Source organism: Nerophis ophidion, linkage group LG13, assembly GCF_033978795.1.
Source record: "Nerophis ophidion isolate RoL-2023_Sa linkage group LG13, RoL_Noph_v1.0, whole genome shotgun sequence".
NCBI lineage: Eukaryota > Metazoa > Chordata > Actinopteri > Syngnathiformes > Syngnathidae > Nerophis > Nerophis ophidion.
The window spans coordinates 26,130,667-26,156,024 of NC_084623.1; the positions used below are offsets into that span (position 1 = coordinate 26,130,667).

The following is a 25,358-nucleotide window of genomic DNA, read 5'->3' on the forward strand; positions in this document are numbered from 1 at the left end:
TGTTTTTTTCACAATGGCTATAGATACTTGCCACACTTGTCAAAACGCTACATTATGCTCGCCCAAACAAACCGCTGGTCTCCACCCAAAACATGTTTGTTTAGTTTTGACTCGGTCTGAAATTTATAGCAAGATTTGCAGTGTCGCCAACAGTGACCCATGTGCCTCAAGGCACTTCAGTGCTAACAGTGGGGCAAAAGTCCAAAGAGTTACATAGGCTGAGAAAAAGAGCAGTGATTATTGTATCACACACGTGTAGCTCATTGCAGAAAGGTCCTGTCAACCAGCTTGCCACATTTAAAAATTGAATTCTGAGGACGGCATCTCGGCTTACGGCCATACTACCCGAAGATCGCCCGATCTCGTCTGATCTCGGAAGCTAAGCTGGGTCTGGCCTGGTTAGTACTTGGATGGGAGACTGCCTAGGAATACCAGGTGCTGTAGGCTTTTAGCGATGCTCCCAGTATAGGGCGCACTTTCTCCCTTTTGTTTATGTCACAATGGCTATAGATACTTGCCACACTTGTCAAAACGCTACATGATGCTCGTCCAAACAAAACGCTGGTCTCCACCCAAAACATGTTTAGTTTTGACTCGGTCTGAAATTTATAGCAAGATTTGCAGTGTCGCCAACAGTGACCCATGTGCCTCAAGGCACTTCAGTGCTAACAGTGGGGCAAAAGTCCAAAGAGTTACATAGGCTGAGAAAAAGAGCAGTGATTATTGTATCACACACGTGTAGCTCATTGCAGAAAGTTCCTGTCAACCAGCTTGCCACATTTAAAAATTGGATTCTGAGGACTGCCTCTCGGCTTACGGCCATACTACCCGAAGATCGCCCGATCTCGTCTGTTCTCGGAAGCTAAGCTGGGTCTGGCCTGGTTAGTACTTGGATGGGAGACTGCCTAGGAATACCAGGTGCTGTAGGCTTTTAGCGATGCTCCCAGTATAGGGCGCACTTTCTCCCTTTTGTTTTTGTCACAATGGCTATTGATACTTGCCACACTTGTCAAAACGCTACATTATGCTCGTCCAAACAAAACGCTGGTCTCCACCCAAAACATGTTTAGTTTTGACTCGGTCTGAAATTTATAGCAAGATTTGCAGTGTCGCCAACAGTGACCCATGTGCCTCAAGGCACTTCAGTGCTAACAGTGGGGCAAAAGTCCAAAGAGTTACATAGGCTGAGAAAAAGAGCAGTGATTATTGTATCACACACGTGTAGCTCATTGCAGAAAGGTCCTGTCAACCAGCTTGCCACATTTAAAAATTGAATTCTGAGGACGGCATCTCGGCTTACGGCCATACTACCCGAAGATCGCCCGATCTCGTCTGATCTCGGAAGCTAAGCTGGGTCTGCCCTGGTTAGTACTTGGATGGGAGACTGCCTAGGAATACCAGGTGCTGTAGGCTTTTAGCGATGCTCCCAGTATAGGGCGCACTTTCTCCCTTTTGTTTTTGTCACAATGGCTATAGATACTTGCCACACTTGTCAAAACGCTACATGATGCTCGTCCAAACAAAACGCTGGTCTTCACCCAAAACATGTTTAGTTTTGACTCGGTCTGAAATTTATAGCAAGATTTGCAGTGTCGCCAACAGTGACCCATGTGCCTCAAGGCACTTCAGTGCTAACAGTGGGGCAAAAGTCCAAAGAGTTACATCGGCTGAGAAAAAGAGCAGTGATTATTGTATCACACACGTGTAGCTCATTGCAGAAAGTTCCTGTCAACCAGCTTGCCACATTTAAAAATTGAATTCTGAGGACTGCCTTTCGGCTTACGGCCATACTACCCGAAGATCGCCCGATCTCGTCTGATCTCGGAAGCTAAGCTGGGTCTGGCCTGGTTAGTACTTGGATGGGAGACTGCCTAGGAATACCAGGTGCTGTAGGCTTTTAGCGATGCTCCCAGTATAGGGCGCACTTTCTCCCTTTTGTTTTTGTCACAATGGCTATAGATACTTGCCACACTTGTCAAAACGCTACATTATGCTCGTCCAAACAAAACGCTGGTCTCCACCCAAAACAAGTTTAGTTTTGACTCGGTCTGAAATTTATAGCAAGATTTGCAGTGTCGCCAACAGTGACCCATGTGCCTCAAGGCACTTCAGTGCTAACAGTGGGGCAAAAGTCCAAAGAGTTACATAAGCTGAGAAAAAGAGCAGTGATTATTTTATCACACACGTGTAGCTCATTGCAGAAAGGTCCTGTCAACCAGCTTGCCACATTTAAAAATTTAATTCTGAGGACAGCCTCTCGGCTTACGGCCATACTACCCGAAGATCGCCCGATCTCGTTTGATCTCGGAAGCTAAGCTGGGTCTGGCCTGGTTAGTACTGGGTTGGGAGACTGCCTAGGAATATCAGGTGCTGTAGGCTTTTAGCGATGCTCCCAGTATAGGGCGCACTTTCTCCCTTTTGTTTTTTTCACAATGGCTATAGATACTTGCCACACTTGTCAAAACGCTACATTATGCTCGCCCAAACAAACCGCTGGTCTCCACCCAAAACATGTTTGTTTAGTTTTGACTCGGTCTGAAATTTATAGCAAGATTTGCAGTGTCGCCAACAGTGACCCATGTGCCTCAAGGCACTTCAGTGCTAACAGTGGGGCAAAAGTCCAAAGAGTTACATAGGCTGAGAAAAAGAGCAGTGATTATTGTATCACACACGTGTAGCTCATTGCAGAAAGGTCCTGTCAACCAGCTTGCCACATTTAAAAATTGAATTCTGAGGACGGCATCTCGGCTTACGGCCATACTACCCGAAGATCGCCCGATCTCGTCTGATCTCGGAAGCTAAGCTGGGTCTGGCCTGGTTAGTACTTGGATGGGAGACTGCCTAGGAATACCAGGTGCTGTAGGCTTTTAGCGATGCTCCCAGTATAGGGCGCACTTTCTCCCTTTTGTTTTTGTCACAATGGCTATAGATACTTGCCACACTTGTCAAAACGCTACATGATGCTCGTCCAAACAAAACGCTGGTCTCCACCCAAAACATGTTTAGTTTTGACTCGGTCTGAAATTTATAGCAAGATTTGCAGTGTCGCCAACAGTGACCCATGTGCCTCAAGGCACTTCAGTGCTAACAGTGGGGCAAAAGTCCAAAGAGTTACATAGGCTGAGAAAAAGAGCAGTGATTATTGTATCACACACGTGTAGCTCATTGCAGAAAGTTCCTGTCAACCAGCTTGCCACATTTAAAAATTGGATTCTGAGGACTGCCTCTCGGCTTACGGCCATACTACCCGAAGATCGCCCGATCTCGTCTGTTCTCGGAAGCTAAGCTGGGTCTGGCCTGGTTAGTACTTGGATGGGAGACTGCCTAGGAATACCAGGTGCTGTAGGCTTTTAGCGATGCTCCCAGTATAGGGCGCACTTTCTCCCTTTTGTTTTTGTCACAATGGCTATTGATACTTGCCACACTTGTCAAAACGCTACATTATGCTCGTCCAAACAAAACGCTGGTCTCCACCCAAAACATGTTTAGTTTTGACTCGGTCTGAAATTTATAGCAAGATTTGCAGTGTCGCCAACAGTGACCCATGTGCCTCAAGGCACTTCAGTGCTAACAGTGGGGCAAAAGTCCAAAGAGTTACATAGGCTGAGAAAAAGAGCAGTGATTATTGTATCACACACGTGTAGCTCATTGCAGAAAGTTCCTGTCAACCAGCTTGCCACATTTAAAAATTGAATTCTGAGGACTGCCTCTCGGCTTACGGCCATCCTACCCGAAGATCGCCCGATCTCGTCTGATCTCGGAAGCTAAGCTGGGTCTGGCCTGGTTAGTACTTGGATGGGAGACTGCCTAGGAATACCAGGTGCTGTAGGCTTTTAGCGATGCTCCCAGTAAAGGGCGCACTTTCTCCCTTTTGTTTTTGTCACAATGGCTATAGATACTTGCCACACTTGTCAAAACGCTACATTATGCTCGTCCAAACAAAACGCTGGTCTCCACCCAAAACATGTTTAGTTTTGACTCGGTCTGATATTTATAGCAAGATTTGCAGTGTCGCCAACAGTGACCCATGTGCCTCAAGGCACTTCAGTGCTAACAGTGGGGCAAAAGTCCAAAGAGTTACATAGGCTGAGAAAAAGAGCAGTGATTATTGTATCACACACGTGTAGCTCATTGCAGAAAGTTCCTGTCAACCAGCTTGCCACATTTAAAAATTGGATTCTGAGGACTGCCTCTCGGCTTACGGCCATACTACCCGAATATCGCCCAATCTCGTCTGATCTCGGAAGCTAAGCTGGGTCTGGCCTGGTTAGTACTTGGTTGGGAGACTGCCTAGGAATACCAGGTCCTGTAGGCTTTTAGCGATGCTCCCAGAATAGGGCGCACTTTCTCCCTTTTGTTTTTGTCACAATGGCTATTGATACTTGCCACACTTGTCAAAACGCTACATTATGCTCGTCCAAACAAAACGCTGGTCTCCACCCATAACAAGTTTAGTTTTGACTCGGTCTGAAATTTATAGCAAGATTTGCAGTGTCGCCAACAGTGACCCATGTGCCTCAAGGCACTTCAGTGCTAACAGTGGGGCAAAAGTCCAAAGAGTTACATAGGCTGAGAAAAAGAGCAGTGATTATTGTATCACACACGTGTAGCTCATTGCAGAAAGTTCCTGTCAACCAGCTTGCCACATTTAAAAATTGGATTCTGAGGACTGCCTCTCGGCTTACGGCCATACTACCCGAAGATCGCCCGATCTCGTCTGTTCTCGGAAGCTAAGCTGGGTCTGCCCTGGTTAGTACTTGGATGGGAGACTGCCTAGGAATACCAGGTGCTGTAGGCTTTTAGCGATGCTCCCAGTATAGGGCGCACTTTCTCCCTTTTGTTTTTGTCACAATGGCTATTGATACTTGCCACACTTGTCAAAACGCTACATTATGCTCGTCCAAACAAAACGCTGGTCTCCACCCAAAACATGTTTAGTTTTGACTCGGTCTGAAATTTATAGCAAGATTTGCAGTGTCGCCAACAGTGACCCATGTGCCTCAAGGCACTTCAGTGCTAACAGTGGGGCAAAAGTCCAAAGAGTTACATAGGCTGAGAAAAAGAGCAGTGATTATTGTATCACACACGTGTAGCTCATTGCAGAAAGGTCCTGTCAACCAGCTTGCCACATTTAAAAATGTAATTCTGAGGACAGCCTCTCGGCTTACGGCCATACTACCCGAAGATCGCCCGATCTCGTTTGATCTCGGAAGCTAAGCTGGGTCTGGCCTGGTTAGTACTGGGTTGGGAGACTGCCTAGGAATACCAGGTGCTGTAGGCTTTTAGCGATGCTCCCAGTATAGGGCGCACTTTCTCCCTTTTGTTTTTTTCACAATGGCTATAGATACTTGCCACACTTGTCAAAACGCTACATTATGCTCGCCCAAACAAACCGCTGGTCTCCACCCAAAACATGTTTGTTTAGTTTTGACTCGGTCTGAAATTTATAGCAAGATTTGCAGTGTCGCCAACAGTGACCCATGTGCCTCAAGGCACTTCTGTGCTAACAGTGGGGCAAAAGTCCAAAGAGTTACATAGGCTGAGAAAAAGAGCAGTGATTATTGTATCACACACGTGTAGCTCATTGCAGAAAGGTCCTGTCAACCAGCTTGCCACATTTAAAAATTGAATTCTGAGGACGGCATCTCGGCTTACGGCCATACTACCCGAAGATAGCCTGATCTCGTCTGATCTCGGAAGTTAAGCTGGGTCTGCCCTGGTTAGTACTTGGATGGGAGACTGCCTAGGAATACCAGGTGCTGTAGGCTTTTAGCGATGCTCCCAGTATAGGGCGCACTTTCTCCCTTTTGTTTTTGTCACAATGGCTATAGATACTTGCCACACTTGTCAAAACGCTACATGATGCTCGTCCAAACAAAACGCTGGTCTTCACCCAAAACATGTTTAGTTTTGACTCGGTCTGAAATTTATAGCAAGATTTGCAGTGTCGCCAACAGTGACCCATGTGCCTCAAGGCACTTCAGTGCTAACAGTGGGGCAAAAGTCCAAAGAGTTACATAGGCTGAGAAAAAGAGCAGTGATTATTGTATCACACACGTGTAGCTCATTGCAGAAAGTTCCTGTCAACCAGCTTGCCACATTTAAAAATTGAATTCTGAGGACTGCCTTTCGGCTTACGGCCATACTACCCGAAGATCGCCCGATCTCGTCTGATATCGGAAGCTAAGCTGGGTCTGGCCTGGTTAGTACTTGGATGGGAGACTGCCTAGGAATACCAGGTGCTGTAGGCTTTTAGCGATGCTCCCAGTATAGGGCGCACTTTCTCCCTTTTGTTTTTGTCACAATGGCTATAGATACTTGCCACACTTGTCAAAACGCTACATTATGCTCGTCCAAACAAAACGCTGGTCTCCACCCAAAACAAGTTTAGTTTTGACTCGGTCTGAAATTTATAGCAAGATTTGCAGTGTCGCCAACAGTGACCCATGTGCCTCAAGGCACTTCAGTGCTAACAGTGGGGCAAAAGTCCAAAGAGTTACATAGGCTAAGAAAAAGAGCAGTGATTATTGTATCACACACGTGTAGCTCATTGCAGAAAGTTCCTGTCAACCAGCTTGCCACATTTAAAAATTGGATTCTGAGGACTGCCTCTCGGCTTACGGCCATACTACCCGAAGATCGCCCGATCTCGTCTGATCTCGGAAGCTAAGCTGGGTCTGGCCTGGTTAGTACTTGGTTGGGAGACTGCCTAGGAATACCAGGTGCTGTGGGCTTTTAGCGATGCTCCCAGTATAGGGCGCACTTTCTCCCTTTTGTTTTTGTCACAATGGCTATTGATACTTGCCACACTTGTCAAAACGCTACATTATGCTCGTCCAAACAAAACGCTGGTCTCCACCCAAAACAAGTTTAGTTTTGACTCGGTCTGAAATTTATAGCAAGATTTGCAGTGTCGCCAACAGTGACCCATGTGCCTCAAGGCACTTCAGTGCTAACAGTGGGGCAAAAGTCCAAAGAGTTACATAGGCTGAGAAAAAGAGCAGTGATTATTGTATCACACACGTGTAGCTCATTGCAGAAAGGTCCTGTCAACCAGCTTGCCACATTTAAAAATTTAATTCTGAGGACAGCCTCTCGGCTTACGGCCATACTACCCGAAGATCGCCCGATCTCGTTTGATCTCGGAAGCTAAGCTGGGTCTGGCCTGGTTAGTACTGGGTTGGGAGACTGCCTAGGAATACCAGGTGCTGTAGGCTTTTAGCGATGCTCCCAGTATAGGGCGCACTTTCTCCCTTTTGTTTTTTTCACAATGGCTATAGATACTTGCCACACTTGTCAAAACGCTACATTATGCTCGCCCAAACAAACCGCTGGTCTCCACCCAAAACATGTTTGTTTAGTTTTGACTCGGTCTGAAATTTATAGCAAGATTTGCAGTGTCGCCAACAGTGACCCATGTGCCTCAAGGCACTTCAGTGCTAACAGTGGGGCAAAAGTCCAAAGAGTTACATAGGCTGAGAAAAAGAGCAGTGATTATTGTATCACACACGTGTAGCTCATTGCAGAAAGGTCCTGTCAACCAGCTTGCCACATTTAAAAATGTAATTCTGAGGACAGCCTCTCGGCTTACGGCCATACTACCCGAAGATCGCCCGATCTCGTTTGATCTCGGAAGCTAAGCTGGGTCTGGCCTGGTTAGTACTGGGTTGGGAGACTGCCTAGGAATACCAGGTGCTGTAGGCTTTTAGCGATGCTCCCAGTATAGGGCGCACTTTCTCCCTTTTGTTTTTTTCACAATGGCTATAGATACTTGCCACACTTGTCAAAACGCTACATTATGCTCGCCCAAACAAACCGCTGGTCTCCACCCAAAACATGTTTGTTTAGTTTTGACTCGGTCTGAAATTTATAGCAAGATTTGCAGTGTCGCCAACAGTGACCCATGTGCCTCAAGGCACTTCTGTGCTAACAGTGGGGCAAAAGTCCAAAGAGTTACATAGGCTGAGAAAAAGAGCAGTGATTATTGTATCACACACGTGTAGCTCATTGCAGAAAGGTCCTGTCAACCAGCTTGCCACATTTAAAAATTGAATTCTGAGGACGGCATCTCGGCTTACGGCCATACTACCCGAAGATAGCCTGATCTCGTCTGATCTCGGAAGCTAAGCTGGGTCTGCCCTGGTTAGTACTTGGATGGGAGACTGCCTAGGAATACCAGGTGCTGTAGGCTTTTAGCGATGCTCCCAGTATAGGGCGCACTTTCTCCCTTTTGTTTTTGTCACAATGGCTATAGATACTTGCCACACTTGTCAAAACGCTACATGATGCTCGTCCAAACAAAACGCTGGTCTTCACCCAAAACATGTTTAGTTTTGACTCGGTCTGAAATTTATAGCAAGATTTGCAGTGTCGCCAACAGTGACCCATGTGCCTCAAGGCACTTCAGTGCTAACAGTGGGGCAAAAGTCCAAAGAGTTACATAGGCTGAGAAAAAGAGCAGTGATTATTGTATCACACACGTGTAGCTCATTGCAGAAAGTTCCTGTCAACCAGCTTGCCACATTTAAAAATTGAATTCTGAGGACTGCCTTTCGGCTTACGGCCATACTACCCGAAGATCGCCCGATCTCGTCTGATCTCGGAAGCTAAGCTGGGTCTGGCCTGGTTAGTACTTGGATGGGAGACTGCCTAGGAATACCAGGTGCTGTAGGCTTTTAGCGATGCTCCCAGTATAGGGCGCACTTTCTCCCTTTTGTTTTTGTCACAATGGCTATAGATACTTGCCACACTTGTCAAAACGCTACATTATGCTCGTCCAAACAAAACGCTGGTCTCCACCCAAAACAAGTTTAGTTTTGACTCGGTCTGAAATTTATAGCAAGATTTGCAGTGTCGCCAACAGTGACCCATGTGCCTCAAGGCACTTCAGTGCTAACAGTGGGGCAAAAGTCCAAAGAGTTACATAAGCTGAGAAAAAGAGCAGTGATTATTTTATCACACACGTGTAGCTCATTGCAGAAAGGTCCTGTCAACCAGCTTGCCACATTTAAAAATTTAATTCTGAGGACAGCCTCTCGGCTTACGGCCATACTACCCGAAGATCGCCCGATCTCGTTTGATCTCGGAAGCTAAGCTGGGTCTGGCCTGGTTAGTACTGGGTTGGGAGACTGCCTAGGAATATCAGGTGCTGTAGGCTTTTAGCGATGCTCCCAGTATAGGGCGCACTTTCTCCCTTTTGTTTTTTTCACAATGGCTATAGATACTTGCCACACTTGTCAAAACGCTACATTATGCTCGCCCAAACAAACCGCTGGTCTCCACCCAAAACATGTTTGTTTAGTTTTGACTCGGTCTGAAATTTATAGCAAGATTTGCAGTGTCGCCAACAGTGACCCATGTGCCTCAAGGCACTTCAGTGCTAACAGTGGGGCAAAAGTCCAAAGAGTTACATAGGCTGAGAAAAAGAGCAGTGATTATTGTATCACACACGTGTAGCTCATTGCAGAAAGGTCCTGTCAACCAGCTTGCCACATTTAAAAATTGAATTCTGAGGACGGCATCTCGGCTTACGGCCATACTACCCGAAGATCGCCCGATCTCGTCTGATCTCGGAAGCTAAGCTGGGTCTGGCCTGGTTAGTACTTGGATGGGAGACTGCCTAGGAATACCAGGTGCTGTAGGCTTTTAGCGATGCTCCCAGTATAGGGCGCACTTTCTCCCTTTTGTTTATGTCACAATGGCTATAGATACTTGCCACACTTGTCAAAACGCTACATGATGCTCGTCCAAACAAAACGCTGGTCTCCACCCAAAACATGTTGAGTTTTGACTCGGTCTGAAATTTATAGCAAGATTTGCAGTGTCGCCAACAGTGACCCATGTGCCTCAAGGCACTTCAGTGCTAACAGTGGGGCAAAAGTCCAAAGAGTTACATAGGCTGAGAAAAAGAGCAGTGATTATTGTATCACACACGTGTAGCTCATTGCAGAAAGTTCCTGTCAACCAGCTTGCCACATTTAAAAATTGGATTCTGAGGACTGCCTCTCGGCTTACGGCCATACTACCCGAAGATCGCCCGATCTCGTCTGTTCTCGGAAGCTAAGCTGGGTCTGGCCTGGTTAGTACTTGGATGGGAGACTGCCTAGGAATACCAGGTGCCGTAGGCTTTTAGCGATGCTCCCAGTATAGGGCGCACTTTCTCCCTTTTGTTTTTGTCACAATGGCTATTGATACTTGCCACACTTGTCAAAACGCTACATTATGCTCGTCCAAACAAAACGCTGGTCTCCACCCAAAACATGTTTAGTTTTGACTCGGTCTGAAATTTATAGCAAGATTTGCAGTGTCGCCAACAGTGACCCATGTGCCTCAAGGCACTTCAGTGCTAACAGTGGGGCAAAAGTCCAAAGAGTTACATAGGCTGAGAAAAAGAGCAGTGATTATTGTATCACACACGTGTAGCTCATTGCAGAAAGGTCCTGTCAACCAGCTTGCCACATTTAAAAATTGAATTCTGAGGACTGCCTTTCGGCTTACGGCCATACTACCCGAAGATCGCCCGATCTCGTCTGATCTCGGAAGCTAAGCTGGGTCTGGCCTGGTTAGTACTTGGATGGGAGACTGCCTAGGAATACCAGGTGCTGTAGGCTTTTAGCGATGCTCCCAGTATAGGGCGCACTTTCTCCCTTTTGTTTTTGTCACAATGGCTATAGATACTTGCCACACTTGTCAAAACGCTACATTATGCTCGTCCAAACAAAACGCTGGTCTCCACCCAAAACAAGTTTAGTTTTGACTCGGTCTGAAATTTATAGCAAGATTTGCAGTGTCGCCAACAGTGACCCATGTGCCTCAAGGCACTTCAGTGCTAACAGTGGGGCAAAAGTCCAAAGAGTTACATAAGCTGAGAAAAAGAGCAGTGATTATTTTATCACACACGTGTAGCTCATTGCAGAAAGGTCCTGTCAACCAGCTTGCCACATTTAAAAATTTAATTCTGAGGACAGCCTCTCGGCTTACGGCCATACTACCCGAAGATCGCCCGATCTCGTTTGATCTCGGAAGCTAAGCTGGGTCTGGCCTGGTTAGTACTGGGTTGGGAGACTGCCTAGGAATATCAGGTGCTGTAGGCTTTTAGCGATGCTCCCAGTATAGGGCGCACTTTCTCCCTTTTGTTTTTTTCACAATGGCTATAGATACTTGCCACACTTGTCAAAACGCTACATTATGCTCGCCCAAACAAACCGCTGGTCTCCACCCAAAACATGTTTGTTTAGTTTTGACTCGGTCTGAAATTTATAGCAAGATTTGCAGTGTCGCCAACAGTGACCCATGTGCCTCAAGGCACTTCAGTGCTAACAGTGGGGCAAAAGTCCAAAGAGTTACATAGGCTGAGAAAAAGAGCAGTGATTATTGTATCACACACGTGTAGCTCATTGCAGAAAGGTCCTGTCAACCAGCTTGCCACATTTAAAAATTGAATTCTGAGGACGGCATCTCGGCTTACGGCCATACTACCCGAAGATCGCCCGATCTCGTCTGATCTCGGAAGCTAAGCTGGGTCTGGCCTGGTTAGTACTTGGATGGGAGACTGCCTAGGAATACCAGGTGCTGTAGGCTTTTAGCGATGCTCCCAGTATAGGGCGCACTTTCTCCCTTTTGTTTTTGTCACAATGGCTATAGATACTTGCCACACTTGTCAAAACGCTACATGATGCTCGTCCAAACAAAACGCTGGTCTCCACCCAAAACATGTTTAGTTTTGACTCGGTCTGAAATTTATAGCAAGATTTGCAGTGTCGCCAACAGTGACCCATGTGCCTCAAGGCACTTCAGTGCTAACAGTGGGGCAAAAGTCCAAAGAGTTACATAGGCTGAGAAAAAGAGCAGTGATTATTGTATCACACACGTGTAGCTCATTGCAGAAAGTTCCTGTCAACCAGCTTGCCACATTTAAAAATTGGATTCTGAGGACTGCCTCTCGGCTTACGGCCATACTACCCGAAGATCGCCCGATCTCGTCTGTTCTCGGAAGCTAAGCTGGGTCTGGCCTGGTTAGTACTTGGATGGGAGACTGCCTAGGAATACCAGGTGCTGTAGGCTTTTAGCGATGCTCCCAGTATAGGGCGCACTTTCTCCCTTTTGTTTTTGTCACAATGGCTATTGATACTTGCCACACTTGTCAAAACGCTACATTATGCTCGTCCAAACAAAACGCTGGTCTCCACCCAAAACATGTTTAGTTTTGACTCGGTCTGAAATTTATAGCAAGATTTGCAGTGTCGCCAACAGTGACCCATGTGCCTCAAGGCACTTCAGTGCTAACAGTGGGGCAAAAGTCCAAAGAGTTACATAGGCTGAGAAAAAGAGCAGTGATTATTGTATCACACACGTGTAGCTCATTGCAGAAAGTTCCTGTCAACCAGCTTGCCACATTTAAAAATTGAATTCTGAGGACTGCCTCTCGGCTTACGGCCATACTACCCGAAGATCGCCCGATCTCGTCTGATCTCGGAAGCTAAGCTGGGTCTGGCCTGGTTAGTACTTGGATGGGAGACTGCCTAGGAATACCAGGTGCTGTAGGCTTTTAGCGATGCTCCCAGTAAAGGGCGCACTTTCTCCCTTTTGTTTTTGTCACAATGGCTATAGATACTTGCCACACTTGTCAAAACGCTACATTATGCTCGTCCAAACAAAACGCTGGTCTCCACCCAAAACATGTTTAGTTTTGACTCGGTCTGAAATTTATAGCAAGATTTGCAGTGTCGCCAACAGTGACCCATGTGCCTCAAGGCACTTCAGTGCTAACAGTGGGGCAAAAGTCCAAAGAGTTACATAGGCTGAGAAAAAGAGCAGTGATTATTGTATCACACACGTGTAGCTCATTGCAGAAAGTTCCTGTCAACCAGCTTGCCACATTTAAAAATTGGATTCTGAGGACTGCCTCTCGGCTTACGGCCATACTACCCGAAGATCGCCCGATCTCGTCTGATCTCGGAAGCTAAGCTGGGTCTGGCCTGGTTAGTACTTGGTTGGGAGACTGCCTAGGAATACCAGGTCCTGTAGACTTTTAGCGATGCTCCCAGAATAGGGCGCACTTTCTCCCTTTTGTTTTTGTCACAATGGCTATTGATACTTGCCACACTTGTCAAAACGCTACATTATGCTCGTCCAAACAAAACGCTGGTCTCCACCCATAACAAGTTTAGTTTTGACTCGGTCTGAAATTTATAGCAAGATTTGCAGTGTCGCCAACAGTGACCCATGTGCCTCAAGGCACTTCAGTGCTAACAGTGGGGCAAAAGTCCAAAGAGTTACATAGGCTGAGAAAAAGAGCAGTGATTATTGTATCACACACGTGTAGCTCATTGCAGAAAGTTCCTGTCAACCAGCTTGCCACATTTAAAAATTGGATTCTGAGGACTGCCTCTCGGCTTACGGCCATACTACCCGAAGATCGCCCGATCTCGTCTGTTCTCGGAAGCTAAGCTGGGTCTGCCCTGGTTAGTACTTGGATGGGAGACTGCCTAGGAATACCAGGTGCTGTAGGCTTTTAGCGATGCTCCCAGTATAGGGCGCACTTTCTCCCTTTTGTTTTTGTCACAATGGCTATTGATACTTGCCACACTTGTCAAAACGCTACATTATGCTCGTCCAAACAAAACGCTGGTCTCCACCCAAAACATGTTTAGTTTTGACTCGGTCTGAAATTTATAGCAAGATTTGCAGTGTCGCCAACAGTGACCCATGTGCCTCAAGGCACTTCAGTGCTAACAGTGGGGCAAAAGTCCAAAGAGTTACATAGGCTGAGAAAAAGAGCAGTGATTATTGTATCACACACGTGTAGCTCATTGCAGAAAGTTCCTGTCAACCAGCTTGCCACATTTAAAAATTGAATTCTGAGGACTGCCTCTCGGCTTACGGCCATACTACCCGAAGATCGCCCGATCTCGTCTGATCTCGGAAGCTAAGCTGGGGCTGGCCTGGTTAGTACTTGGATGGGAGACTGCCTAGGAATACCAGGTGCTGTAGCCTTTTAGCGATGCCCCCAGTATAGGGCGCACTTTCTCCCTTTTGTTTTTGTCACAATGGCTATAGATACTTGCCACACTTGTCAAAACGCTACATTATGCTCGTCCAAACAAAACGCTGGTCTCCACCCAAAACATGTTTAGTTTTGACTCGGTCTGAAATTTATAGCAAGATTTGCAGTGTCGCCAACAGTGACCCATGTGCCTCAAGGCACTTCAGTGCTAACAGTGGGGCAAAAGTCCAAAGAGTTACATAGGCTGAGAAAAAGAGCAGTGATTATTGTATCACACACGTGTAGCTCATTGCAGAAAGTTCCTGTCAACCAGCTTGCCACATTTAAAAATTGGATTCTGAGGACTGCCTCTCGGCTTACGGCCATACTACCCGAAGATCGCCCGATCTCGTCTGATCTCGGAAGCTAAGCTGGGTCTGGCCTGGTTAGTACTTGGTTGGGAGACTGCCTAGGAATACCAGGTGCTGTAGGCTTTTAGCGATGCTCCCAGTATAGGGCGCACTTTCTCCCTTTTGTTTTTGTCACAATGGCTATTGATACTTGCCACACTTGTCAAAACGCTACATTATGCTCGTCCAAACAAAACGCTGGTCTCCACCCATAACAAGTTTAGTTTTGACTCGGTCTGAAATTTATAGCAAGATTTGCAGTGTCGCCAACAGTGACCCATGTGCCTCAAGGCACTTCAGTTCTAACAGTGGGGCAAAAGTCCAAAGAGTTACATAAGCTGAGAAAAAGAGCAGTGATTATTTTATCACACACGTGTAGCTCATTGCAGAAAGGTCCTGTCAACCAGCTTGCCACATTTAAAAATTTAATTCTGAGGACAGCCTCTCGGCTTACGGCCATACTACCCGAAGATCGCCCGATCTCGTTTGATCTCGGAAGCTAAGCTGGGTCTGGCCTGGTTAGTACTGGGTTGGGAGACTGCCTAGGAATACCAGGTGCTGTAGGCTTTTAGCGATGCTCCCAGTATAGGGCGCACTTTCTCCCTTTTGTTTTTTTCACAATGGCTATAGATACTTGCCACACTTGTCAAAACGCTACATTATGCTCGCCCAAACAAACCGCTGGTCTCCACCCAAAACATGTTTGTTTAGTTTTGACTCGGTCTGAAATTTATAGCAAGATTTGCAGTGTCGCCAACAGTGACCCATGTGCCTCAAAGCACTTCTGTGCTAACAGTGGGGCAAAAGTCCAAAGAGTTACATAGGCTGAGAAAAAGAGCAGTGATTATTGTATCACACACGTGTAGCTCATTGCAGAAAGGTCCTGTCAACCAGCTTGCCACATTTAAAAATTGAATTCTGAGGACGGCATCTCGGCTTACGGCCATACTACCCGAAGATCGCCCGATCTCGTCTGATCTCGGAAGCTAAGCTGGGTCTGGCCTGGTTAGTACTTGGATGGGAGACTGCCTAGGAATACCAGGTGCTGTAGGCTTTTAGCGATGCTCCCAGTATAGGGCGCACTTTCTCCCTTTTGTTTTTGTAACAATGGCTATAGATACTTGCCACACTTGTCAAAACGCTACATGATGCTCGTCCAAACAAAACGCTGGTCTCCACCCAAAACATGTTTAGTTTTGACTCGGTCTGAAATTTATAGCAAGATTTGCAGTGTCGCCAACAGTGACCCATGTGCCTCAAGGCACTTCAGTGCTAACAGTGGGGCAAAAGTCCAAAGAGTTACATAGGCTGAGAAAAAGAGCAGTGATTATTGTATCACACACGTGTAGCTCATTGCAGAAAGTTCCTGTCAACCAGCTTGCCACATTTAAAAATTGAATTCTGAGGACTGCCTTTCGGCTTACGGCCATACTACCCGCAGATCGCCCGATCTCGTCTGATCTCGGAAGCTAAGCTGGGTCTGGCCTGGTTAGTACTTGGATGGGAGACTGCCTAGGAATACCAGGTGCTGTAGGCTTTTAGCGATGCTCCCAGTATAGGGCGCACTTTCTCCCTTTTGTTTTTGTCACAATGGCTATAGATACTTGCCACACTTGTCAAACGCTACATTATGCTCGCCCAAACAAACCGCTGGTCTCCACCCAAAACATGTTTGTTTATTTTTGACTCGGTATGAAATTTATAGCAAGATTTGCAGTGTCGCCAACTGTGACCCATGTGCCTCAAGGCACTTCTGTGCTAACAGTGGGGCAAAAGTCCAAAGAGTTACATAGGCTGAGAAAAAGAGCAGTGATTATTGTATCACACACGTGTAGCTCATTGCAGAAAGGTCCTGTCAACCAGCTTGCCACATTTAAAAATTGAATTCTGAGGACGGCATCTCGGCTTACGGCCATACTACCCGAAGATCGCCCGATCTCGTCTGATCTCGGAAGCTAAGCTGGGTCTGGCCTGGTTAGTACTTGGATGGGAGACTGCCTAGGAATACCAGGTGCTGTAGGCTTTTAGCGATGCTCCCAGTATAGGGCGCACTTTCTCCCTTTTGTTTTTGTCACAATGGCTATAGATACTTGCCACACTTGTCAAAACGCTACATGATGCTCGTCCAAACAAAACGCTGGTCTCCACCCAAAACATTTTTAGTTTTGACTCGGTCTGAAATTTATAGCAAGATTTGCAGTGTCGCCAACAGTGACCCATGTGCCTCAAGGCACTTCAGTGCTAACAGTGGGGCAAAAGTCCAAAGAGTTACATAGGCTGAGAAAAAGAGCAGTGATTATTGTATCACACACGTGTAGCTCATTGCAGAAAGTTCCTGTCAACCAGCTTGCCACATTTAAAAATTGAATTCTGAGGACTGCCTTTCGGCTTACGGCCATACTACCCGAAGATCGCCCGATCTCGTCTGATCTCGGAAGCTAAGCTGGGTCTGGCCTGGTTAGTACTTGGATGGGAGACTGCCTAGGAATACCAGGTGCTGTAGGCTTTTAGCGATGCTCCCAGTATAGGGCGCACTTTCTCCCTTTTGTTTTTGTCACAATGGCTATAGATACTTGCCACACTTGTCAAAACGCTACATTATGCTCGTCCAAACAGAACGCTGGTCTCCACCCAAAACAAGTTTAGTTTTGACTCGGTCTGAAATTTATAGCAAGATTTGCAGTGTCGCCAACAGTGACCCATGTGCCTCAAGGCACTTCAGTGCTAACAGTGGGGCAAAAGTCCAAAGAGTTATATAAGCTGAGAAAAAGAGCAGTGATTATTTTATCACACACGTGTAGCTCATTGCAGAAAGGTCCTGTCAACCAGCTTGCCACATTTAAAAATTTAATTCTGAGGACAGCCTCTCGGCTTACGGCCATACTACCCGAAGATCGCCCGATCTCGTTTGATCTCGGAAGCTAAGCTGGGTCTGGCCTGGTTAGTACTGGGTTGGGAGACTGCCTAGGAATACCAGGTGCTGTAGGCTTTTAGCGATGCTCCCAGTATAGGGCGCACTTTCTCCCTTTTGTTTTTTTCACAATGGCTATAGATACTTGCCACACTTGTCAAAACGCTACATTATGCTCGCCCAAACAAACCGCTGGTCTCCACCCAAAACATGTTTGTTTAGTTTTGACTCGGTCTGAAATTTATAGCAAGATTTGCAGTGTCGCCAACAGTGACCCATGTGCCTCAAGGCACTTCAGTGCTAACAGTGGGGCAAAAGTCCAAAGAGTTACATAGGCTGAGAAAAAGAGCAGTGATTATTGTATCACACACGTGTAGCTCATTGCAGAAAGGTCCTGTCATCCAGCTTGCCACATTTAAAAATTGAATTCTGAGGACGGCATCTCGGCTTACGGCCATACTACCCGAAGATCGCCCGATCTCGTCTGATCTCGGAAGCTAAGCTGGGTCTGGGCTGGTTAGTACTTGGATGGGAGAGTGCCTAGGAATACCAGGTGCTGTAGGCTTTTAGCGATACTCCCAGTATAGGGCGCACTTTCTCCCTTTTGTTTTTGTCACAATGGCTATAGATACTTGCCACACTTGTCAAAACGCTACATGATGCTCGTCCAAACAAAACGCTGGTCTCCACCCAAAACATGTTTAGTTTTGACTCGGTCTGAAATTTATAGCAAGATTTGCAGTGTCGCCAACAGTGACCCATGTGCCTCAAGGCACTTCAGTGCTAACAGTGGGGCAAAAGTCCAAAGAGTTACATAGGCTGAGAAAAAGAGCAGTGATTATTTTATCACACACGTGTAGCTCATTGCAGAAAGTTCCTGTCAACCAGCTTGCCACATTTAAAAATTGGATTCTGAGGACTGCCTCTCGGCTTACGGCCATACTACCCGAAGATCGCCCGATCTCGTCTGATCTCGGAAGCTAAGCTGGGTCTGGCCTGGTTAGTACTTGGATGGGAGACTGCCTAGGAATACCAGGTGCTGTAGGCTTTTAGCGATGCTCCCAGTATAGGGCGCACTTTCTCCCTTTTGTTTTTGTCACAATGGCTATTGATACTTGCCACACTTGTCAAAACGCTACATTATGCTCGTCCAAACAAAACGCTGGTCTCCACCCAAAACATGTTTAGTTTTGACTCGGTCTGAAATTTATAGCAAGATTTGCAGTGTCGCCAACAGTGACCCATGTGCCTCAAGGCACTTCAGTGCTAACAGTGGGGCAAAAGTCCAAAGAGTTACATAGGCTGAGAAAAAGAGCAGTGATTATTGTATCACACACGTGTAGCTCATTGCAGAAAGTTCCTGTCAACCAGCTTGCCACATTTAAAAATTGGATTCTGAGGACTGCCTCTCGGCTTACGGCCATACTACCCGAAGATCGCCCGATCTCGTCTGATCTCGGAAGCTAAGCTGGGTCTGGCCTGGTTAGTACTTGGTTGGGAGACTGCCTAGGAATACCAGTTGCTGTAGGCTTTTAGCGATGCTCCCAGTATAGGGCGCACTTTCTCCCTTTTGTTTTTGTCACAATGGCTATTGATACTTGCCAAACTTGTCAAAACGCTGCATTATGCTCGTCCAAACAAACCGCTGGTCTCCACCCAAAACATGTTTGTTTAGTTTTGACTCGGTCTGAAATTTATAGCAAGATTTGCAGTGTTGCCAACAGTGACCCATGTGCCTCAAGGCACTTCAGTGCTAACATTGGGGCAAAAGTCCAAAGAGTTAAATAGGCTGAGAAAAAGAGCAGTGATTATTGTATCACACACGTGTAGCTCATTGCAGAAAGGTCCTGTCAACCAGCTTGCCACATTTAAAAATTTAATTCTGAGGACAGCCTCTCGGCTTACGGCCATACTACCCGAAGATCGCCCGATCTCGTTTGATCTCGGAAGCTAAGCTGGGTCGGTCCTGGTTAGTACTGGGTTGGGAGACTGCCTAGGAATACCAGGTGCTGTAGACTTTTAGCGATGCTCCCAGTATAGGGCGCACTTTCTCCCTTTTGTTTTTTTCACAATGGCTATAGATACTTGCCACACTTGTCAAAACGCTACATTATGCTCGCCCAAACAAACCGCTGGTCTCCACCCAAAACATGTTTGTTTAGTTTTGACTCGGTCTGAAATTTATAGCAAGATTTGCAGTGTCGCCAACAGTGACCCATGTGCCTCAAGGCACTTCAGTGCTAACAGTGGGGCAAAAGTCCAAAGAGTTACATAGGCTGAGAAAAAGAGCAGTGATTATTGTATCACACACGTGTAGCTCATTGCAGAAAGGTCCTGTCAACCAGCTTGCCACATTTAAAAATTGAATTCTGAGGACGGCATCTCGGCTTACGGCCATACTACCCGAAGATCGCCCGATCTCGTCTGATCTCGGAAGCTAAGCTGGGTCTGGCCTGGTTAGTACTTGGATGGGAGACTGCCTAGGAATACCAGGTGCTGTAGGCTTTTAGCGATGCTCCCAGTATAGGGCGCACTTTCTCCCTTTTGTTTTTGTCACAATGGCTATAGATACTTGCCACACTTGTCAAAACGCTACATGATGCTCGTCCAAACAAAACGCTGGTCTCCACCCAAAACATGTTTAGTTTTGACTCGGTCTGAAATTTATAGCAAGATTTGCAGTGTCGCCAACAGTGACCCATGTGCCTCAAGGCACTTCAGTGCTAACAGTGGGGCAAAAGTCCAAAGAGTTACATAGGCTGAGAAAAAGAGCAGTGATTATTGTATCACACACGTGTAGCTCATTGCAGAAAGTTCCTGTCAACCAGCTTGCCACATTTAAAAATTGGATTCTGAGGACTGCCTCTCGGCTTACGGCCATACTACCCGAAGATCGCCCGATCTCGTCTGATCTCGGAAGCTAAGCTGGGTCTGGCCTGGTTAGTACTTGGTTGGGAGACTGCCTAGGAATACCAGGTGCTGTAGGCTTTTAGCGATGCTCCCAGTATAGGGCGCACTTTCTCCCTTTTGTTTTTGTCACAATGGCTATTGATACTTGCCACACTTGTCAAAACGCTACATTATGCTCGTCCAAACAAAACGCTGGTCTCCACCCAAAACAAGTTTAGTTTTGACTCGGTCTGAAATTTATAGCAAGATTTGCAGTGTCGCCAACAGTGACCCATGTGCCTCAAGGCACTTCAGTTCTAACAGTGGGGCAAAAGTCCAAAGAGTTACATAAGCTGAGAAAAAGAGCAGTGATTATTTTATCACACACGTGTAGCTCATTGCAGAAAGGTCCTGTCAACCAGCTTGCCACATTTAAAAATGTAATTCTGAGGACAGCCTCTCGGCTTACGGCCATACTACCCGAAGATCGCCCGATCTCGTTTGATCTCGGAAGCTAAGCTGGGTCTGGCCTGGTTAGTACTGGGTTGGGAGACTGCCTAGGAATACCAGGTGCTGTAGACTTTTAGCGATGCTCCCAGTATAGGGCGCACTTTCTCCCTTTTGTTTTTTTCACAATGGCTATAGATACTTGCCACACTTGTCAAAACGCTACATTATGCTCGCCCAAACAAACCGCTGGTCTCCACCCAAAACATGTTTGTTTAGTTTTGACTCGGTCTGAAATTTATAGCAAGATTTGCAGTGTCGCCAACAGTGACCCATGTGCCTCAAGGCACTTCAGTGCTAACAGTGGGGCAAAAGTCCAAAGAGTTACATAGGCTGAGAAAAAGAGCAGTGATTATTGTATCACACACGTGTAGCTCATTGCAGAAAGGTCCTGTCAACCAGCTTGCCACATTTAAAAATTGAATTCTGAGGACGGCATCTCGGCTTACGGCCATACTACCCGAAGATCGCCCGATCTCGTCTGATCTCGGAAGCTAAGCTGGGTCTGGCCTGGTTAGTACTTGGATGGGAGACTGCCTAGGAATACCAGGTGCTGTAGGCTTTTAGCGATGCTCCCAGTATAGGGCGCACTTTCTCCCTTTTGTTTTTGTCACAATGGCTATTGATACTTGCCAAACTTGTCAAAACGCTGCATTATGCTCGTCCAAACAAACCGCTGGTCTCCACCCAAAACATGTTTGTTTAGTTTTGACTCGGTCTGAAATTTATAGCAAGATTTGCAGTGTTGCCAACAGTGACCCATGTGCCTCAAGGCACTTCAGTGCTAACATTGGGGCAAAAGTCCAAAGAGTTAAATAGGCTGAGAAAAAGAGCAGTGATTATTGTATCACACACGTGTAGCTCATTGCAGAAAGGTCCTGTCAACCAGCTTGCCACATTTAAAAATTTAATTCTGAGGACAGCCTCTCGGCTTACGGCCATACTACCCGAAGATCGCCCGATCTCGTTTGATCTCGGAAGCTAAGCTGGGTCGGTCCTGGTTAGTACTGGGTTGGGAGACTGCCTAGGAATACCAGGTGCTGTAGACTTTTAGCGATGCTCCCAGTATAGGGCGCACTTTCTCCCTTTTGTTTTTTTCACAATGGCTATAGATACTTGCCACACTTGTCAAAACGCTACATTATGCTCGCCCAAACAAACCGCTGGTCTCCACCCAAAACATGTTTGTTTAGTTTTGACTCGGTCTGAAATTTATAGCAAGATTTGCAGTGTCGCCAACAGTGACCCATGTGCCTCAAGGCACTTCAGTGCTAACAGTGGGGCAAAAGTCCAAAGAGTTACATAGGCTGAGAAAAAGAGCAGTGATTATTGTATCACACACGTGTAGCTCATTGCAGAAAGGTCCTGTCAACCAGCTTGCCACATTTAAAAATTGAATTCTGAGGACGGCATCTCGGCTTACGGCCATACTACCCGAAGATCGCCCGATCTCGTCTGATCTCGGAAGCTAAGCTGGGTCTGGCCTGGTTAGTACTTGGATGGGAGACTGCCTAGGAATACCAGGTGCTGTAGGCTTTTAGCGATGCTCCCAGTATAGGGCGCACTTTCTCCCTTTTGTTTTTGTCACAATGGCTATAGATACTTGCCACACTTGTCAAAACGCTACATGATGCTCGTCCAAACAAAACGCTGGTCTCCACCCAAAACATGTTTAGTTTTGACTCGGTCTGAAATTTATAGCAAGATTTGCAGTGTCGCCAACAGTGACCCATGTGCCTCAAGGCACTTCAGTGCTAACAGTGGGGCAAAAGTCCAAAGAGTTACATAGGCTGAGAAAAAGAGCAGTGATTATTGTATCACACACGTGTAGCTCATTGCAGAAAGTTCCTGTCAACCAGCTTGCCACATTTAAAAATTGAATTCTGAGGACTGCCTTTCGGCTTACGGCCATACTACCCGAAGATCGCCCGATCTCGTCTGATCTCGGAAGCTAAGCTGGGTCTGGCCTGGTTAGTACTTGGATGGGAGACTGCCTAGGAATACCAGGTGCTGTAGGCTTTTAGCGATGCTCCCAGTATAGGGCGCACTTTCTCCCTTTTGTTTTTGTCACAATGGCTATAGATACTTGCCACACTTGTCAAAACGCTACATTATGCTCGTCCAAACAAAACGCTGGTCTCCACCCAAAACAAGTTTAGTTTTGACTCGGTCTGAAATTTATAGCAAGATTTGCAGTGTCGCCAACAGTGACCCATGTGCCTCAAGGCACTTCAGTTCTAACAGTGGGGCAAAAGTCCAAAGAGTTACATAAGCTGAGAAAAAGAGCAGTGATTATTTTATCACACACGTGTAGCTCATTGCAGAAAGGTCCTGTCAACCAGCTTGCCACATTTAAAAATGTAATTCTGAGGACAGCCTCTCGGCTTACGGCCATACTACCCGAAGATCGCCCGATCTCGTTTGATCTCGGAAGCTAAGCTGGGTCTGGCCTGGTTAGTACTGGGTTGGGAGACTGCCTAGGAATACCAGGTGCTGTAGGCTTTTAGCGATGCTCCCAGTATAGGGCGCACTTTCTCCCTTTTGTTTTTTTCACAATGGCTATAGATACTTGCCACACTTGTCAAAACGCTACATTATGCTCGCCCAAACAAACCGCTGGTCTCCACCCAAAACATGTTTGTTTAGTTTTGACTCGGTCTGAAATTTATAGCAAGATTTGCAGTGTCGCCAACAGTGACCCATGTGCCTCAAGGCACTTCTGTGCTAACAGTGGGGCAAAAGTCCAAAGAGTTACATAGGCTGAGAAAAAGAGCAGTGATTATTGTATCACACACGTGTAGCTCATTGCAGAAAGGTCCTGTCAACCAGCTTGCCACATTTAAAAATTGAATTCTGAGGACGGCATCTCGGCTTACGGCCATACTACCCGAAGATCGCCCGATCTCGTTTGATCTCGGAAGCTAAGCTGGGTCTGGCCTGGTTAGTACTTGGATGGGAGACTGCCTAGGAATACCAGGTGCTGTAGGCTTTTAGCGATGCTCCCAGTATAGGGCGCACTTTCTCCCTTTTGTTTTTGTCACAATGGCTATAGATACTTGCCACACTTGTCAAAACGCTACATGATGCTCGTCCAAACAAAACGCTGGTCTCCACCCAAAACATTTTTAGTTTTGACTCGGTCTGAAATTTATAGCAAGATTTGCAGTGTCGCCAACAGTGACCCATGTGCCTCAAGGCACTTCAGTGCTAACAGTGGGGCAAAAGTCCAAAGAGTTACATAGGCTGAGAAAAAGAGCAGTGATTATTGTATCACACACGTGTAGCTCATTGCAGAAAGTTCCTGTCAACCAGCTTGCCACATTTAAAAATTGAATTCTGAGGACTGCCTTTCGGCTTACGGCCATACTACCCGAAGATCGCCCGATCTCGTCTGATCTCGGAAGCTAAGCTGGGTCTGGCCTGGTTAGTACTTGGATGGGAGACTGCCTAGGAATACCAGGTGCTGTAGGCTTTTAGCGATGCTCCCAGTATAGGGCGCACTTTCTCCCTTTTGTTTTTGTCACAATGGCTATAGATACTTGCCACACTTGTCAAAACGCTACATTATGCTCGTCCAAACAAAACGCTGGTCTCCACCCAAAACAAGTTTAGTTTTGACTCGGTCTGAAATTTATAGCAAGATTTGCAGTGTCGCCAACAGTGACCCATGTGCCTCAAGGCACTTCAGTGCTAACAGTGGGGCAAAAGTCCAAAGAGTTATATAAGCTGAGAAAAAGAGCAGTGATTATTTTATCACACACGTGTAGCTCATTGCAGAAAGGTCCTGTCAACCAGCTTGCCACATTTAAAAATTTAATTCTGAGGACAGCCTCTCGGCTTACGGCCATACTACCCGAAGATCGCCCGATCTCGTTTGATCTCGGAAGCTAAGCTGGGTCTGGCCTGGTTAGTACTGGGTTGGGAGACTGCCTAGGAATACCAGGTGCTGTAGGCTTTTAGCGATGCTCCCAGTATAGGGCGCACTTTCTCCCTTTTGTTTTTTTCACAATGGCTATAGATACTTGCCACACTTGTCAAAACGCTACATTATGCTCGCCCAAACAAACCGCTGGTCTCCACCCAAAACATGTTTGTTTAGTTTTGACTCGGTCTGAAATTTATAGCAAGATTTGCAGTGTCGCCAACAGTGACCCATGTGCCTCAAGGCACTTCAGTGCTAACAGTGGGGCAAAAGTCCAAAGAGTTACATAGGCTGAGAAAAAGAGCAGTGATTATTGTATCACACACGTGTAGCTCATTGCAGAAAGGTCCTGTCATCCAGCTTGCCACATTTAAAAATTGAATTCTGAGGACGGCATCTCGGCTTACGGCCATACTACCCGAAGATCGCCCGATCTCGTCTGATCTCGGAAGCTAAGCTGGGTCTGGGCTGGTTAGTACTTGGATGGGAGAATGCCTAGGAATACCAGGTGCTGTAGGCTTTTAGCGATACTCCCAGTATAGGGCGCACTTTCTCCCTTTTGTTTTTGTCACAATGGCTATAGATACTTGCCACACTTGTCAAAACGCTACATGATGCTCGTCCAAACAAAACGCTGGTCTCCACCCAAAACATGTTTAGTTTTGACTCGGTCTGAAATTTATAGCTAGATTTGCAGTGTCGCCAACAGTGACCCATGTGCCTCAAAGCACTTCA

At 46.5% G+C, this 25,358-nt stretch overlaps 52 pseudogenes; all 52 read left to right on the forward strand.

The window, feature by feature from the left end:
• Positions 1 to 328: 328 nt before the first annotated feature.
• LOC133567586 (5S ribosomal RNA) lies at positions 329 to 447 on the forward strand (annotated as a pseudogene).
• Positions 448 to 811: 364 nt separating this feature from the next.
• Positions 812 to 930, forward strand: LOC133565870 (5S ribosomal RNA; annotated as a pseudogene).
• Positions 931 to 1,294: 364 nt separating this feature from the next.
• On the forward strand, positions 1,295 to 1,413 carry LOC133566139 (5S ribosomal RNA; annotated as a pseudogene).
• A 364-nt stretch (positions 1,414 to 1,777) lies between these two features.
• On the forward strand, positions 1,778 to 1,896 carry LOC133567588 (5S ribosomal RNA; annotated as a pseudogene).
• A 364-nt stretch (positions 1,897 to 2,260) lies between these two features.
• On the forward strand, positions 2,261 to 2,379 carry LOC133565952 (5S ribosomal RNA; annotated as a pseudogene).
• Positions 2,380 to 2,747: 368 nt separating this feature from the next.
• On the forward strand, positions 2,748 to 2,866 carry LOC133567589 (5S ribosomal RNA; annotated as a pseudogene).
• Positions 2,867 to 3,230: 364 nt separating this feature from the next.
• LOC133565871 (5S ribosomal RNA) lies at positions 3,231 to 3,349 on the forward strand (annotated as a pseudogene).
• Positions 3,350 to 3,713: 364 nt separating this feature from the next.
• LOC133565790 (5S ribosomal RNA) lies at positions 3,714 to 3,832 on the forward strand (annotated as a pseudogene).
• A 364-nt stretch (positions 3,833 to 4,196) lies between these two features.
• On the forward strand, positions 4,197 to 4,315 carry LOC133567206 (5S ribosomal RNA; annotated as a pseudogene).
• A 364-nt stretch (positions 4,316 to 4,679) lies between these two features.
• On the forward strand, positions 4,680 to 4,798 carry LOC133566949 (5S ribosomal RNA; annotated as a pseudogene).
• A 364-nt stretch (positions 4,799 to 5,162) lies between these two features.
• Positions 5,163 to 5,281, forward strand: LOC133565532 (5S ribosomal RNA; annotated as a pseudogene).
• A 368-nt stretch (positions 5,282 to 5,649) lies between these two features.
• LOC133567163 (5S ribosomal RNA) lies at positions 5,650 to 5,768 on the forward strand (annotated as a pseudogene).
• Positions 5,769 to 6,132: 364 nt separating this feature from the next.
• On the forward strand, positions 6,133 to 6,251 carry LOC133566073 (5S ribosomal RNA; annotated as a pseudogene).
• Positions 6,252 to 6,615: 364 nt separating this feature from the next.
• On the forward strand, positions 6,616 to 6,734 carry LOC133565820 (5S ribosomal RNA; annotated as a pseudogene).
• Positions 6,735 to 7,098: 364 nt separating this feature from the next.
• LOC133565533 (5S ribosomal RNA) lies at positions 7,099 to 7,217 on the forward strand (annotated as a pseudogene).
• A 368-nt stretch (positions 7,218 to 7,585) lies between these two features.
• Positions 7,586 to 7,704, forward strand: LOC133565535 (5S ribosomal RNA; annotated as a pseudogene).
• Positions 7,705 to 8,072: 368 nt separating this feature from the next.
• Positions 8,073 to 8,191, forward strand: LOC133567210 (5S ribosomal RNA; annotated as a pseudogene).
• A 364-nt stretch (positions 8,192 to 8,555) lies between these two features.
• On the forward strand, positions 8,556 to 8,674 carry LOC133567590 (5S ribosomal RNA; annotated as a pseudogene).
• A 364-nt stretch (positions 8,675 to 9,038) lies between these two features.
• Positions 9,039 to 9,157, forward strand: LOC133565953 (5S ribosomal RNA; annotated as a pseudogene).
• Positions 9,158 to 9,525: 368 nt separating this feature from the next.
• Positions 9,526 to 9,644, forward strand: LOC133567591 (5S ribosomal RNA; annotated as a pseudogene).
• A 364-nt stretch (positions 9,645 to 10,008) lies between these two features.
• Positions 10,009 to 10,127, forward strand: LOC133565753 (5S ribosomal RNA; annotated as a pseudogene).
• Positions 10,128 to 10,491: 364 nt separating this feature from the next.
• On the forward strand, positions 10,492 to 10,610 carry LOC133567592 (5S ribosomal RNA; annotated as a pseudogene).
• Positions 10,611 to 10,974: 364 nt separating this feature from the next.
• Positions 10,975 to 11,093, forward strand: LOC133565954 (5S ribosomal RNA; annotated as a pseudogene).
• Positions 11,094 to 11,461: 368 nt separating this feature from the next.
• LOC133567594 (5S ribosomal RNA) lies at positions 11,462 to 11,580 on the forward strand (annotated as a pseudogene).
• Positions 11,581 to 11,944: 364 nt separating this feature from the next.
• On the forward strand, positions 11,945 to 12,063 carry LOC133565873 (5S ribosomal RNA; annotated as a pseudogene).
• Positions 12,064 to 12,427: 364 nt separating this feature from the next.
• On the forward strand, positions 12,428 to 12,546 carry LOC133567595 (5S ribosomal RNA; annotated as a pseudogene).
• A 364-nt stretch (positions 12,547 to 12,910) lies between these two features.
• Positions 12,911 to 13,029, forward strand: LOC133567128 (5S ribosomal RNA; annotated as a pseudogene).
• A 364-nt stretch (positions 13,030 to 13,393) lies between these two features.
• On the forward strand, positions 13,394 to 13,512 carry LOC133566950 (5S ribosomal RNA; annotated as a pseudogene).
• A 364-nt stretch (positions 13,513 to 13,876) lies between these two features.
• Positions 13,877 to 13,995, forward strand: LOC133566628 (5S ribosomal RNA; annotated as a pseudogene).
• Positions 13,996 to 14,359: 364 nt separating this feature from the next.
• Positions 14,360 to 14,478, forward strand: LOC133565249 (5S ribosomal RNA; annotated as a pseudogene).
• Positions 14,479 to 14,842: 364 nt separating this feature from the next.
• Positions 14,843 to 14,961, forward strand: LOC133565536 (5S ribosomal RNA; annotated as a pseudogene).
• A 368-nt stretch (positions 14,962 to 15,329) lies between these two features.
• Positions 15,330 to 15,448, forward strand: LOC133567596 (5S ribosomal RNA; annotated as a pseudogene).
• Positions 15,449 to 15,812: 364 nt separating this feature from the next.
• LOC133567750 (5S ribosomal RNA) lies at positions 15,813 to 15,931 on the forward strand (annotated as a pseudogene).
• A 367-nt stretch (positions 15,932 to 16,298) lies between these two features.
• Positions 16,299 to 16,417, forward strand: LOC133567597 (5S ribosomal RNA; annotated as a pseudogene).
• Positions 16,418 to 16,781: 364 nt separating this feature from the next.
• Positions 16,782 to 16,900, forward strand: LOC133567598 (5S ribosomal RNA; annotated as a pseudogene).
• A 364-nt stretch (positions 16,901 to 17,264) lies between these two features.
• Positions 17,265 to 17,383, forward strand: LOC133565537 (5S ribosomal RNA; annotated as a pseudogene).
• A 368-nt stretch (positions 17,384 to 17,751) lies between these two features.
• Positions 17,752 to 17,870, forward strand: LOC133567278 (5S ribosomal RNA; annotated as a pseudogene).
• A 364-nt stretch (positions 17,871 to 18,234) lies between these two features.
• On the forward strand, positions 18,235 to 18,353 carry LOC133567600 (5S ribosomal RNA; annotated as a pseudogene).
• Positions 18,354 to 18,717: 364 nt separating this feature from the next.
• On the forward strand, positions 18,718 to 18,836 carry LOC133566779 (5S ribosomal RNA; annotated as a pseudogene).
• Positions 18,837 to 19,204: 368 nt separating this feature from the next.
• LOC133566692 (5S ribosomal RNA) lies at positions 19,205 to 19,323 on the forward strand (annotated as a pseudogene).
• Positions 19,324 to 19,691: 368 nt separating this feature from the next.
• LOC133567601 (5S ribosomal RNA) lies at positions 19,692 to 19,810 on the forward strand (annotated as a pseudogene).
• Positions 19,811 to 20,174: 364 nt separating this feature from the next.
• Positions 20,175 to 20,293, forward strand: LOC133565250 (5S ribosomal RNA; annotated as a pseudogene).
• A 364-nt stretch (positions 20,294 to 20,657) lies between these two features.
• LOC133566350 (5S ribosomal RNA) lies at positions 20,658 to 20,776 on the forward strand (annotated as a pseudogene).
• Positions 20,777 to 21,144: 368 nt separating this feature from the next.
• LOC133567602 (5S ribosomal RNA) lies at positions 21,145 to 21,263 on the forward strand (annotated as a pseudogene).
• A 368-nt stretch (positions 21,264 to 21,631) lies between these two features.
• On the forward strand, positions 21,632 to 21,750 carry LOC133566693 (5S ribosomal RNA; annotated as a pseudogene).
• Positions 21,751 to 22,118: 368 nt separating this feature from the next.
• LOC133567603 (5S ribosomal RNA) lies at positions 22,119 to 22,237 on the forward strand (annotated as a pseudogene).
• Positions 22,238 to 22,601: 364 nt separating this feature from the next.
• Positions 22,602 to 22,720, forward strand: LOC133567605 (5S ribosomal RNA; annotated as a pseudogene).
• A 364-nt stretch (positions 22,721 to 23,084) lies between these two features.
• LOC133565538 (5S ribosomal RNA) lies at positions 23,085 to 23,203 on the forward strand (annotated as a pseudogene).
• Positions 23,204 to 23,571: 368 nt separating this feature from the next.
• LOC133565100 (5S ribosomal RNA) lies at positions 23,572 to 23,690 on the forward strand (annotated as a pseudogene).
• Positions 23,691 to 24,054: 364 nt separating this feature from the next.
• LOC133567606 (5S ribosomal RNA) lies at positions 24,055 to 24,173 on the forward strand (annotated as a pseudogene).
• Positions 24,174 to 24,537: 364 nt separating this feature from the next.
• On the forward strand, positions 24,538 to 24,656 carry LOC133565540 (5S ribosomal RNA; annotated as a pseudogene).
• A 368-nt stretch (positions 24,657 to 25,024) lies between these two features.
• On the forward strand, positions 25,025 to 25,143 carry LOC133567276 (5S ribosomal RNA; annotated as a pseudogene).
• Positions 25,144 to 25,358: the final 215 nt, after the last annotated feature.